This window comes from Cupressus sempervirens, chromosome 10, assembly GCF_028749045.1.
Source record: "Cupressus sempervirens isolate cs-2001-9-10 chromosome 10, ASM2874904v1, whole genome shotgun sequence".
NCBI lineage: Eukaryota > Viridiplantae > Streptophyta > Pinopsida > Cupressales > Cupressaceae > Cupressus > Cupressus sempervirens.
In genome coordinates this window covers 141,745,006-141,759,174 of record NC_143127.1, presented here as the reverse complement: position 1 = coordinate 141,759,174, position 14,169 = coordinate 141,745,006, and positions in this window count along the sequence as shown.

Sequence of the window (14,169 nt, the reverse complement as noted above, 5' to 3'; positions counted from 1 at the left end):
TCTAATGCATCTGTGCTTTGATGGTTTGATAGTGTGAACTATGTATTTAGTGTTGATCCTATGTACAAGGAAATTGTAGTGGCTAGCTTCCTATGCATTTCGATGAGATGGATCATCTAGCATATAGACACACTTGGTTTGTACCTTCTTCTTCCATGGAGGTTCTTCAGATCAGCAATTTGGTAGATTTTGTGGCTCTTCTTGCTTCAATGATGCTCTTGATGATCACTCATTATTCTTGTTTTAGGGACATTTCCCTAGTTGGAAGCTTCTTTAGTTCTTCACTAGGTTCTTACCTCTTTTTGGGGGAGGGTTTTTCCCACATGATTTTCTCTCTTTTCCCATTTTCAGAGGTTGCATCCTTTGCATTGTATATGAATATCTAACATGACCTTGTTGTCAGGACCCATTTTGCATTTCTTCATTTCATCTTAGTTTTGTGAGCTTAAGGTATCTCCCTAAGTTGCACTTAAGGGGGGGTGTTAGAGTAAATAATTAATTTATTAATTATTTATTCTCTTTACTTAAGCTTACTTAGGTAAATGCATTTTATTTATTAGTTGTAGTCTAGGAGTTAGTTATAAGTTGTTGACAATATGGGAGTTTGTTCTCTCCTAACTCATACTTATCCTCTCACATTATTTGAGGACTTTCTACCTTATGTGGATGTATGCTTAGTTGTCACACTTATCTCCTAGCATCTTCTAGCTTATTCTGGAAGATTCTTGGAGCGCTTTATATTCGAGCTCCCTCATTGTATTTTCATATCACTTTTTGTATATTGTAAATACATTTTTTCCTGTGTTTGCACATATTGTCTCTCATGTCTGTTTAGGGTTTTTTCCTTGCTCCATGCTCTTCCTTCCTTAGCTTCTCTTTGAGAGGTTTTTGCATGCAGGTGATCTTGGGCATCTTCGAAGTTGGCTTTCATCAACTCCAACAATTATGATCAACCCTATCAACCAATCTTGATGCTATACCATTTTACAATGTCAATTAAATGTTATATGTCCTTAATTCATGTCATGTGTCCTTGCCAGGTTATCAATTTCAATTAATCAATCAATTTGACCATGGCTTTGGTCTATCCATCATCATCCTAGTCAATCTCCATTATCATCACATTTCATCAAAGGATACTATCACACTTATTTAATCAAATGGGCTAATTGTTTACTAATTTTCTCCATAAGATTAAATAACCCATAATTTAATCCTATATCATTTCTCCAATTATTCTTCCTAACTAATATCCTTAATTAATTAATTTTATTTATTAACTGATTTATCATTCACAAACCATGGAGATTCTCAATTTCCTAAGTCATATTTCCACTATTAATTCCATTTTCACTAATTTTTATTTGTGTGGAATAAGTAATTTTTAATTCTGATGTAGTAGCATCAAGAGGTATAAGGGAAATCCTATGTCACCCAAAAGAATGTACTTAGAATTAGTTTCTATTTCATGTATTTTCATTTCTGGATACCCATTTGGGTCAAATAAAGGTTCCAACTCTCATAGTTCCACTATCAATGTTCTGGGTTAGAGTTTTTAATCACCTTGGGATATGTGTAAATGCCAAAAAGATAGAAGTATGTAATTGAGCCATCATTTGGGTGAACTAGAAGGTGTAAATTGGTTAGATGATTGTCATTTTAATTTAGAGTATTCTAGAAAAAGAATAAGGTCAAAAGGCCCCACAGTTTGAAAGTTATCGCAATTTTTCAATTTTTGGAGACATCCTAAGAATGGTTCAAAGTTAGGTTAGGGGCATTAAATGACCTTTAATAGGGCTTAAAAATGGGGGATGAGAAAATCTAGTCCATAAGGCTATAGAACACTTTGAGAGCTTTTCAAAAATATAAACAGTTCGTTAGTCAGAGCTACAGTTCAAAAATTATGCCTCTTGGAAGTTCGGTTACCATTTCTGGATTCTTCTAATTTTGTGCCGACTTCTAATGCAACTTATAGAGCCTTCTATTTGGTCAGTGGATGCCTACTAGCACTTTCTAGAATGTATTCCTAATCCTTAACCCTTCGGGGTCTATTTAAGAACATTTCTAGCATTGTAAAAGGCAGTTTGGAGTGGAGTTTGAGAGAAGGTACTGGGAGAAGAATTTATCTCTAGATTTATGCTATTGTAAGCCCATAGGGCATGTTTTGATATCTATTTTCTCTGTACCGAATGTACTAGCATATTTTTAGAGTTAATAAAATTTTCCCTTTCCTATTATGTCCATTCTATGCTTGGGTTGTGTCCCCGTCAAGTGGTATCAGAGCTAGTTTTCCTGAGTGTGTAGACAAAGCACCGACTATTAGGTAGTTTGCACTAGGACTGTGTGGTTGTGGGTTTGAATTAAGAAGATGCTTCCAAAAGAGAGCATGGTGGAAGGGCCGGAGCTATTAATCCTAAGGAGGTTAGAGCCCTCCAAAGGTAGGTACAAGCATTATAGGAGGAGCTCCGTAGAGGAACAAATGTTACTGTAGGCAAAAAAAGTGAGGACGATAGTGAAGAAGAAGAAATTGGACTAGAAGGGGAATTCAATGAGGAAGTTATAAATCAGGCAAAGGAAAGGCTTTTTAGGCCATTACTAAGTTTGAGAAAATACTTACAATTAATGTGAGTGTATTTTCAGGAAATTTGAAACCAGATGAGTTGATCGATTGGATCAATGAATTGGAAGAGTACTTTGAGTATGCGGATATCAAGGATCTAGATAGGGTTAAATTTGCAAAGGCCAAAGTGAAAGGACATGCCAAAATCTGGTGGCAAGAGGTTCAATTGGAATGAAATAGAAGAGGAAAGGATAAGATCACAAGGTGGGATCATATGGTGGACAAATTGAAGAAGCAATTCATTCTTGTTAATTATGAGCTTGATTTGTTTAAGAAGATGCATGGGTTAAAGAAAGCAGGAAAATCAGTCCAAGAATATATAGAGGAGTTTTACCGACTTCTGATTAGAGTAGGGCATGCAGAAGAAGATAAGGAGAAAGTTGCTTGTTATATCAGTGGGTTGCGACCTAGCATCCAAGAGGAATTAAGTCTGGTAAGAATAACTATTGTTGAAGAGGCATACCAATTTTCCCTATGAGTTGAAGAGAAGCTAAATAAGAGGTTTGAAGGGAGACAAAGAGGGTGTGGTCAAGGAGGAAGGGGTAGTGCTAGGTCATCTGCAGGCTGAAATGAAATCCAAAAGAAAAATGAAGATGTGGGTACTAGAAAGAACCAGAGGAATGAGGGTTTCAACCACTCTTGAGATCAAGACTTTGGAAATCAAAGAGGAAGAGGTAGAGGATGTGGACAAGGAAGAGGAGGCTTTCGTGGTACCTATTTTCATTGCAATGAAGAAGGTCATCATGCCTTTGAATGCCCTCAACAACAAGGAAGGATAGATAGGAGAGCTGAGGGTCAAGCTAGGGTTGCTCATGTGGATGAGGATGCACAATCATCACATTCAGAGGATGTAGAAAGAGGAGAGACTTTAGTAAATGAAAGGGTCCTACTAAGTGGTGAGATTGAGCCTAGACAAAGGAGGAGTTTATTTTGTACCAGGTGCAAGTGTGAGGATAAATGTTGTGATGTGATCATTAATGGTGGTAGCACTGATAACTTGGTATCAAAGGAGATGGTCTCTAAGCTGAAGCTCAAGAGTGAGAAACATCCCCAACCCTATCAAATTTCTTGGGTGAAAGATGATCATAAGGTCTTGGTAAGTGAACAATGTTTAGTGAAATTCAAAATTGGGAGTTACCATGATGAAGTTCTCTATGATGTTATTCCAATGGATGTTTGCCATCTATTGTTGGGTAGACCATGGCAGTTTGATAGGCATGCAGTACATGATAGCCATGCAAACACATACTCTCTAACAAAGGATGGAGTTCGCCGCAGGCTAAAGCCCATGAAAAAGGAAAGCAAAAAGGTATGTAGTAGTGAGGGGATTTGTCTTGTTGATGGAAGGAAGTTTTTAGATGGCATGAAACATCAGCGTATGTGCTATGCTTTGATTCCTAGGAAAGATAAAGAAGTTAGTAGTGAAATACCACTTGAAGTTTCAAATATACTAGGTGAATTTGGAGATATCATCTTTGATAATGTTCTAGAAGGATTTCCACCGATAAGGCAAATTAGTCATCAGATAGATTTAATTCTAGGAGCTAGTTTTCCTAACAAGGCTACTCATAGGATGACTCCTACTGAAACTAAGGAGCTAAATAGATAGGTTGAGGAGCTATTGAGGAAGGGCTTGATTCGGGAGAGCCTGAGTCCATGTGTAGTACCTATAGTACTGGCACCAAAGAAGGATGGAGAGTGGAGGATGTGTTTAGACTCACGAGCTATAAATAGGATAACCATCAAGTATCAATTTCCTTTGCCAAGAATTGATGATCTTATGGACTACTTGAGTGGAGCTCAGTACTTCAAAAAGATAGATCTTAAGAGTAGCTATCATTAGATACAAATAAAAGAAGGAGATGAGTGGAAAATAGCCTTCAAGACCAAGGAGGTTCTTTATAAGTGGTTAGTCATGCCCTTTGGATTGACAAATGCCCCGAGCACCTTCATGTGACTTATGAATGAGGTACCTAAGAATTTCTTGGAAAAAATTGTTATTGTCTATTTAGATGATATTTTAATTTTCAGAAAGACTTTGGAAGAATATTTATTGCACATTCGTAGTGTCCTTGAAAGGTTAATGGAAGAGAAACTATTAATTAATCTAAAGAAGTGCATCTTTTCAAAAAGGGAATTAGTCTACTTGTGGTTTGTTATACCACCTAAAGGTCTCAAAATGGATCCAGAGAAGGTAAAAGCCATCTTGGAATGGCCTACTCCAAGGTCTACTACTGAGGTAAGATCATTTCCTAGTCTAGTTAGTTTTTATAGGAAGTTCATTAATAATTTCAATGGCATATGTGCATCCGTAACTAACACAATAAGAGGGCATAGAAAAGAGTTCAAATGGACTGCGGCAACAATGAGAAGTTTTGAATTGTTGAAGAAAAAGGTGACAGAACAACCTGTGTTGGCACTTCTAAATTTTAGAAAGGTGTTCCAGGTGGATTGTGATGCTAGTGGCAGCACTATTGGGGCTGTATTAAGCCAAGAAGGTAAGCCTATTGCATATTTTAGTGAAAAATTGAATGATGTGAGAAAGAAGTATTATGTTTATGATCAAAAGTTCTATGCAATAGTTCAGGCCTTAAAGAAATGGAGGCATTATTTATTGCCAAAGGAATTTGTTTTGTATACTGATCATTAGGCATTACATTACCTAAATAGCCAAGGTAAATTGAATTAGAGGCATATGAAGTGGGTAGAGTTCTTATAGAGCTATACATTTGTGTTGAAGCATAGAAGTGGAAAATCGAATAGGGTTGCAGATGCACTAAGTAGGAGATAGTTGTTGCTTACAGTAATGTAGGTTGAAGTAGTTGGGTTTGATGAACTCAAGAATCTATACCTTGAGGCTCCTGATTTTGTTAAGGCATGGAAAGCTTGTAAAGAGCCTATTGCTATAGATGGAACTAAGTGGTTAGATTATTTGATTTAGGATGGTATTCTAGTCAAGGGCAGTCAATTGTGCATTCCAAAGAGTTCCATGAGGGAAAATTTGATTAAGGAGAAACATAGTGGAGGGATGGCAGGACATTTTGGTCAAGATAAGACCATTTCCATGCTTAGGGAACATTATTTTTGGCCCCAATTTTCATAGGATGTGAAGAAGTTTGTACAGAATTGCCAGGTTTGTTAAGTGGCCAAGGGATTTAGTCACAATACTGGACTATATCAGTCATTTCCTATTCCACCAAAGCCATGGGACGACATAAGTATGGATTTTGTTCTTGGATTGCCAAGGACACAAAGGGGTAATGACTCAGTATTTGTGGTGGTTGATAGGTTCTCCAAAATGGCACATTTTATTCCATGCCACAAAACTCATGATGATGTCCATATTGTAGACTTGTTTTTCAAAGAGGTGTTAAGACTACATGGTCTCCCAAGGAGTATAGTTTCTGATAGAGATACTAAATTTTTGGAGTATTTCTGGAGAACATTGTGGAAGAAGTTGGGAACAGACTTGAAATTCAGTTCCACACATCACCCGTAGATTGATGAGCAAACATAAGTGGTAAACAGAAGTTTGGGCAATTTTCTGAGATGTTTAGTTGGGGATAAGCCCAAGGGATGGGATTTGATTCTACCATAAGTAGAGTTTTCTCACAATAACTGTATAAATAGGAGTATAGGTAAATCACCATTCCAAATTGTATATGGAAGTAGCCCAAGGACTACACCAGAATTGAGGAAGATAGAGCCAGGGGAGAGGATAAGTGCTAAAGCTAAAGAATTTGTTGAACATATCAAGAATCTACATGAGGAGGTTCAAGCACACATTACCAAGATGAATCAAGAGTATAAAGCCAGGGCTGATCAAAGGAGAAGACATAAGGAGTTCCAAGTAAGGGATCTAGTCATGGTACACTTAAGAAAAGAAAGATTTCTAGCTGGTACTTACAACAAGTTAAAAATGAAGAAATTTGGCCCCTGTAAAATTTTGAAGAAACATTATGCAGCAAATGCATATGAGGTGGAGTTGCTAGATGGTATTTACATTTCTCCTATTTTCAACATTGTAGACTTAGCAAAGTATCATGATGATGGTGCAGATGAGGAGCCGATGTTAGAGCCATGTCCAATTCCTACTTCTAAGAAGGAGGAGATAGAAGGCATTCTAGATCATTGTGTGGGTAGGAGTACTAGACATAGGTAGTATGAAGAGTATTTGGTCAAGTGGAAAGGACGACCGATCGAGGACTCAACTTGGATATTAGCAGCTGAGGTTTCCCATTTGGGATTTCCTCTACCATTCATAAAGTGATAGGGTCACTTTTCAATCTACCCTAGGTGTCTAATGCAGGAGCATCCAGAGGTATAAGGGCAATCCTATGTCACCCAAAAAAATGTACTTAGTTTCTATCTCATGTATTTTCATTTATGGATACCCATTTGGGTCAAATAAAAGTTCCAACTCTCACAATTCCACTATTAGTGTTTTGGGTTAGAGTTTTTAATCACCTTGGGATACATGTAAATGCTAGAAAATAGGAGTGTAATTGAGCCATCATTTTGGTAAACTAGAAGGTTTAAATTGGTCAGATGATTTTCATTATAATTTAGAGCATTCCAAAAAATGAATCAGGTCAAAAGGCCCCACAGTTTGAAAGTTATCGCAGTTTTTCAGTTTCTAGAGACATCATAAGAATGCTTCAAAGTTAGGTTAGGGGCATTAAATGACCTCAAATAGGGCCAAAAATGGGGGATGAGGAAAGCTAGTCCATAGGGTTATAGAGCGCTTCAAGAGGTTTTCAGAAATGTAAATGGTTCGTCAATCGGAGCTATGGTTCAAAAGTTATGCCTCCCAAAAGTTTGATTACTGCTTCTGGATTCTTCTAATTTTGTGCCAACTTCTAATGCAACTTATAAAGCCTTCTATTTGGTTGGTGGATGCCTACTAGAATTTTCTAGAATGTATTCCTAATCCTTAACCCTCCGGGGTCTATTTAAGAACATTTCTGGCATTGTAAAAGGCAGTTCGGAGTGGAGTTTGAGAGAAGGTACTAGGAGAAGAATTTATCTCCAAATTTATGCTATTGTAAGCCCATAGTGCATGTTTTGAAGTCTATTTTCTCTATACCAAATGTACTAGCATATTTTCATAGCTAATAAAATTTTCCCTTTCCTATTGTGTCCATTTTATGCTTGGGTTGTGTCCCCATCAAATTCAAATATTCTACATGATATGGACATCACCATGACATATGCACATGACACATCATTGATTCTCCCCTTACACTTGGCTAAGATATATCCTAATCCATACATTCTTATTCCTAATGTATGTCCATATTTGGCTTCCATTGTCATAGATTCTAGGCTTTATGTGGGTTTGAGGTGTCACATGGCATGTCATAGATCCTCTTCCATTTACAACCACGTTTGACTTCCAAAGCATCATACAGTCCTACATTTGGTATCTTGTGTCATATGTGTCATGGATTCTCAAAGGAATCTCTTGCTAAATCTCATATTCAAGGTGACAAGTCCAATGCACCTCATCTTGTTTCTTGATTATAAAATGAGCATTCTTCCTCTTATTTCTAGTCCTTCAAGCCCCTAGCTTCTCTCTCTCTCTCTCTCTCTCTCTCAACTCCAATATTCTATTATCCTCATAGCATTATCACTATCATAGACTTTTTCTCTGAAATTGTGTGCACTATAGGAAATTGGAGCTACATTACATGGAGAAGAAAGAAGGATATGGGAGCTACAAATGAAAGAGGGTGTTGTTAGCATTGTGTTGCTTGCTTTTTTAATTTGGCTTCATGGTAGACTAGAAGGTTTCAACATATGCTTATTGAGTTTTTGATTTTCTCATAGTATGTTAGATTTTATCTTATTTTCTAGTCCTACAGTTATAATGCTCAACTAGTCATCTATACCAACTTGATGTTTCTACTATTCTTCTATCAAATACCATGGAAAACTACTATGTTGACATCAATCACAAACTCAATTATGAATGTAACATATCATCATAGTGTTACTCCCCCATAGGAATATCATCAGCATTCATGCTTCCAACAATCTTCTAACAATCTCTCCCTTTGGCATTGATGGCAACATAAATGAAAAACATCTAGTTTTGAGAGTGCCAACAAAAGGTTATTCATCTTCAAATCCTCAATCATTCTCCCCCATTGATATATGTCAATGTGCTCTATATGAAATTGTTATTCTGTATACTATGGATATGTTGAACATCTTTCTCAGCATACTTTTTTTCATGCCAAACTTCTTCCCCATTGACATCAATGTAAACTATTTTATAAACCAACATCTCTACATTTTTGCAAGAATCGATACTTGCTAGCTTGACTATCAAAAGACACTATTCAAAATAACAACCAACAAGAGTCATATATAACTCTAGCCATCATAGATACTACCCCATATAGGAAGCATCGACATTTAGTCCAAGAAAAAAATGGTGCTCTATTACCCTAGAGTGATGCACTCTTGCATCTTTTACTCTGATGTAGAAAGGGGTATAACCCTAAGAATACCTCACAAATACTCAAAATTCTCTTTGGGAAGAGGCTTAGTGAATATATCTACAATCTTCTCTTTAGTGCTCACATACTCCAATCTAATTTACTTTTCTACAACTTTCTCTCTCAATATATCATACTTAATAGAAATGTACTTAGTCCTCGAATGAAACACTAGATTCTTAGACATATTTACCATGTCTGTGTTGTCATAATATATAACAAAAAGTTCCCTTTTTTTCTATCCTCATATCCTTTAGCATCTACTTCATCCGAATGACTTGATTGAAATTATTTTCTACTACAACATACTCTACTTTTACTATACTTTGAGATGTACAATTCTACTTCTTTCTTAACCAAGAAACCAATCTTCCTCCAAGAATGAAAGCTCCTCCACTAGTGCTCTTTCTACCATCCATATTGCCTATCAAATCTACATTAGCATAAGCACTTAGAGTGAAATCATTAGATCTATCATACCACAATCCATACTCTGATGTTCCCTTTAGATACCAAAATATCCTTTTTACTATTGTATAATGTACTTCTCTAAGATCATCTTGGATTCTTGCAAAAATTTCAACTATATTTTCTATATCTAGCCTTGTGTGAGCCAGATATTGCAATCCTTCGATCATCGATTTGTACTTCTACTGAATAGTAGGTGTCTCATCCTTTGTAGATAACTTGTTTCAAATTACCATAGGTGTTCCAATGGTTTTACATGTTTCCAAACCAAACCTTTTTAGTAAATCCTTCTTTATTCTATACAATCTACAATCCAAGGAAATATTTCATCTCTCCTATCATATTTATTTCAAATTCTTTCTTCATATCTCTTGCAAACTTCTCACTTTCTTCATCGTTTCCTCCAAATATAATGTCATCAACAAATATTACCAAAATTATCAAACCAACATCAATTTCTTTTCAATATAGATTAATATCTACCATATCTATGCTATATCCAATTTTTGTTAAATGTTTGTATAACCTTGCATACCAAGTTCTAGGTGCTTGCTTCAATTCATACAATGCTTTCCTTAGTTTTCCTACTATGTCCTTTTCATCTATCAAAGGAAATCCTTTAGGCTACTCAATGTATACCTCTTCTTCAAGTTCACCATTAAAAAATGCTAACTTGACATCCATTTGATATAGTTTGAATTTATTTTGTGCTACATAGGCTAAGAATAATCTTACTACATCTATTCTAGCCACTAGAGCATAAGTCTCCTCATAATCTATTCCTTCTTGCTATGAGTAACCTTTACACACCAATCTTTATTTGTTCCTTATAACTTCTCCTTGCTCATTCATCTTGTTCCTGAATACCCATTTAGTTCCTATCAGATTCTTGTCTACTGGTCTAGGGACCACTTCCCATGTCTCATTATTTACTATTTGATCCAATACCTCTTGCATTTCTTGCTTCCAATAGTCATCTTTACATGCTTCATTTAAATTCTTAGGCTCAAACTTGAGATATCAAGTATAGTTCTTCATTTACTGTACTTCTTGTCATCACACCTTTGTCTTTGCTTCTGATGATCTATTTAGATGGGTGATTCTTTATCATATTCCTTCTTGAAGTAGGAATTGTTGTCTTGACTCTTGGCTCTATTGAAGGTTTTGAGCTATGTTCCTACCTTGGCTCTCCTACATTTTAAAAATCATTTTGAGTCTCAAGAAATACCTCATCATTCCTCATCTTAGTAACAACATCATTATTTGAATTGTAATCAACTATTCTCTCTTGTATTTTTAATTTCTCATCAATTCTCACATTTGCACTTTCCATAATAGTTTTAGTTCTCTGATTATAAAATCTATAAGACTTTATTTTCAATGAATAACCAAGAAACTTGTCTTCATCACTTCTAGAATCAAAATTACTAATGTCATCATCTCTCTTTATGTAACACTTACTTCCAAAGATTCTTAAATACTTAATTGTAGGTGAGTGACCAAACCACAGTTCATAAGGTGTTTTGTTAGTGTCCTTCCTAAATTGCACTTTTTTTCATAGTGTAGACTATTGTGTTCATAGCTTCTCTCCAAAATGTATTGGATACATCATTCTCTACTAACATATCTCTTGTAGCTTGTGTAACTAACTTGTTCCTTCTTTTTGCAATGTCATTCTATTCAAGGGTTCTTGGAGTTGATAGTTGCTTTTCAATTCCATTTTCTTCACAAAACTTGTTAGACTCATTCAAACTAAATTCTCCTCCTATATTTGATCTCAAATATTTAATCTTCATAATAGATTCATTCTCAACTATATTCTTGAATATCTTGAATTTGTCAAATGCCTCATATTTCTCTTTGAGAAATGTAACCCACATCATTCTAGGAAAATCATCAACTAGAATCATAAAATACCTTTCACCATAGAATCCTTTAGTTTTTGTAGGACCACTTAGATCTATGTGTACAATGTCAAACTTTACTATAGTGGTAAACTTCCTACTAGGAAAGGAAGTTTTGTCATGCTTTGTCAAAATACAGTCCTTACAAATTGTGGTAGTAGGTTTTACAATCTTTCAAAAATCTTTGACTGCAAATGTTCTACTAGTCCTCACAATACTATCAATTTTTATATGATAAAATATATTATGCCATAACTAGTTTTCATCTACCTTTTCCACAAAATATGTCATTTTAATAGGGTTCAACTGAAATACATTACCTCTAGATCTCGTTCCTATTCTAGTTACCTTTCCATCTTTATCTTTGATTATGCATTTTTTTTTTGTGAAATGCAACTGATAACCTTTGTCTACTAGTTGTCCAACACTCAAAAGATTGTGTTTTAAACTATCAAAAAAGTATACATCCTCAGTTTTAGTTTCAACAACAAGAGTTATAGATCCAATACCTTTTACTTGGCATGCTCCATTGTTTCCAACTTTGACAATTCCTCCATCCTAACTTTTGAAGCTAACAAACTTGTTCATATCACTAGTCATATGATGTGAAAAACCACTATGAATTAACCAATTAGATTTATTTTCAACTTGTGATACTAAAGCTACCTTCTCTGGACTTTCTTCTTTAATTACCAAAAATCCAATTTGATCATCACTAGTAGTTAATGCTTGTTCAACATAATCATTATATTCATTTTCATACAAACACTCTCTATCTTTTCTAGGTTTATGATTTCACTTATAATTTTTCTTATTTTTTGGATACTTAGATGCATAATGACCATATTCATCACAAGTCCAACATTTAAATATTTTCTTATCTCCTTTTTTGCTTCTTACTAGAAGGGCTACTCCTTCAAATTTTCTATCTTCTTCAGATCTAGTACTACTAGCAAAATCTCCTCTAGCACAAGTACTCCTTGATAAGTTGGGTCAAATATTCAAGGTACTGAAATCTATCTCTATTTTGGTCAATTCTCTAGACTTTCTTAGTTTATTCTCACCTAATTCAAGTCTTCCAAGAAATTGTCTCCTTTGTGAAATATTTGCTACAGGATATCAAAAAATCTAATATCTAAACTAGTAACTTAAATTATGGTGTTAGAGTCTTCAATATCTCCTATATAACCTGATAATATTTTTTGGTTCCTCCTTGAGATCTAATACCTACAATAATTTCTAATATCCTACCTATATATGTTCTTACAAATTCATCCTCCATCATTTAACATTTTGAAATGCACATATCCAACTTTGTAGCCTCAACTTCTTAGAATTTGCATCACCTTCAAAACTATTTTCCAAAGCTTTCCAAATCAAATGTGAAGTAGCAAGTGATTTCACCTAATTGTAATCAATTTCAGGAAGTATAGTCAATAGTGCCTCCCTAGCTCTCATGTCACACATGAAAAGATCTTTTTCTACGTCGGTGCAAAATTCTAAATCCATTTTAGCAAGGATTATTTTCCTTGATTTTGTCAAGATTGAATATCCTAGACCCATACACAAAAAATGCGTCTTCATATTTTCCTTCCAATTTTCATAATTTATTCCATTAAACTTTAGACTATCTTTCCTAAACATGTTTTCCATGGATCTCCCAAAGTTATTAAACTTTATCTTTAGACCTGATGCTTTAATACCAATTGTTAGAAACAATTGTCCATGAGGATAACTTGGGGGGGGGGGATGAATCAATTATCCAACAATTAAAATATTTATCTTATTAAACCAAACTTAAGCATTCATCAAAAATAAATAGCACCCATAATAAAATAAACATAGATAATTACACCAGATATACTGACTAGGGAATCCCTTGATTAGAGGTAAAACCCCAGTGGGAATGATACCTTAAAGATGATGTACTAATATAAATATTCCTTGTTAGAGGATGGACCCTATTATGAGTCTATTACAACATTTAGTATAATGAGTCCCTATTAGGAGATTCCAACCCTGTTACAAGTTGTAGTACAAAGTATGCAAGAAGAGCCCATTGCCCAAACATGAAATTTTTATTAGAAGATTGGGAAGATTGTTTGAAGCATGAACACTAATGATATTCCTATTAGAAATTACTACTATGATGATATGTTATGTTGGTTTTTTTCAACTATTAAGAAAAAACATATTTAATATCTAGATAGTAAAGATCACAATAACCTAAGGATCCACTACTTCCTATAACAAGTTACTTGTTCTTCACATCTGGACCCAACTTCAATAAAATCAAAAGAGATTTTCTACTCTTTAGGCTCTATAAATCCAAGGTGGGTGCACTTGAGGGATAAAATATTTTTAAACTAATATTACATACATATTTTATTTATTCCATGACATTTCACAATAATACACATCCCTTATAGTAGATTTGGTCACAACTATTCTTAGATTTACAAATAATTTGGGGCAATAGTAGTTAACCACAACACATGAATTAAATGAGAGTAAGTGCTGACTAGCATTGACATTCTTCAAACAATAAAGTAAAATTGATTTTGAATTTAAGCTTGATTCTTGTTCATGATCTTTCCATCTATAGACTGAATCAATAGATCAATGCCTCATCCATTGGGATTGAGAATCCATTCAATTTCTAGATCTAATTGAT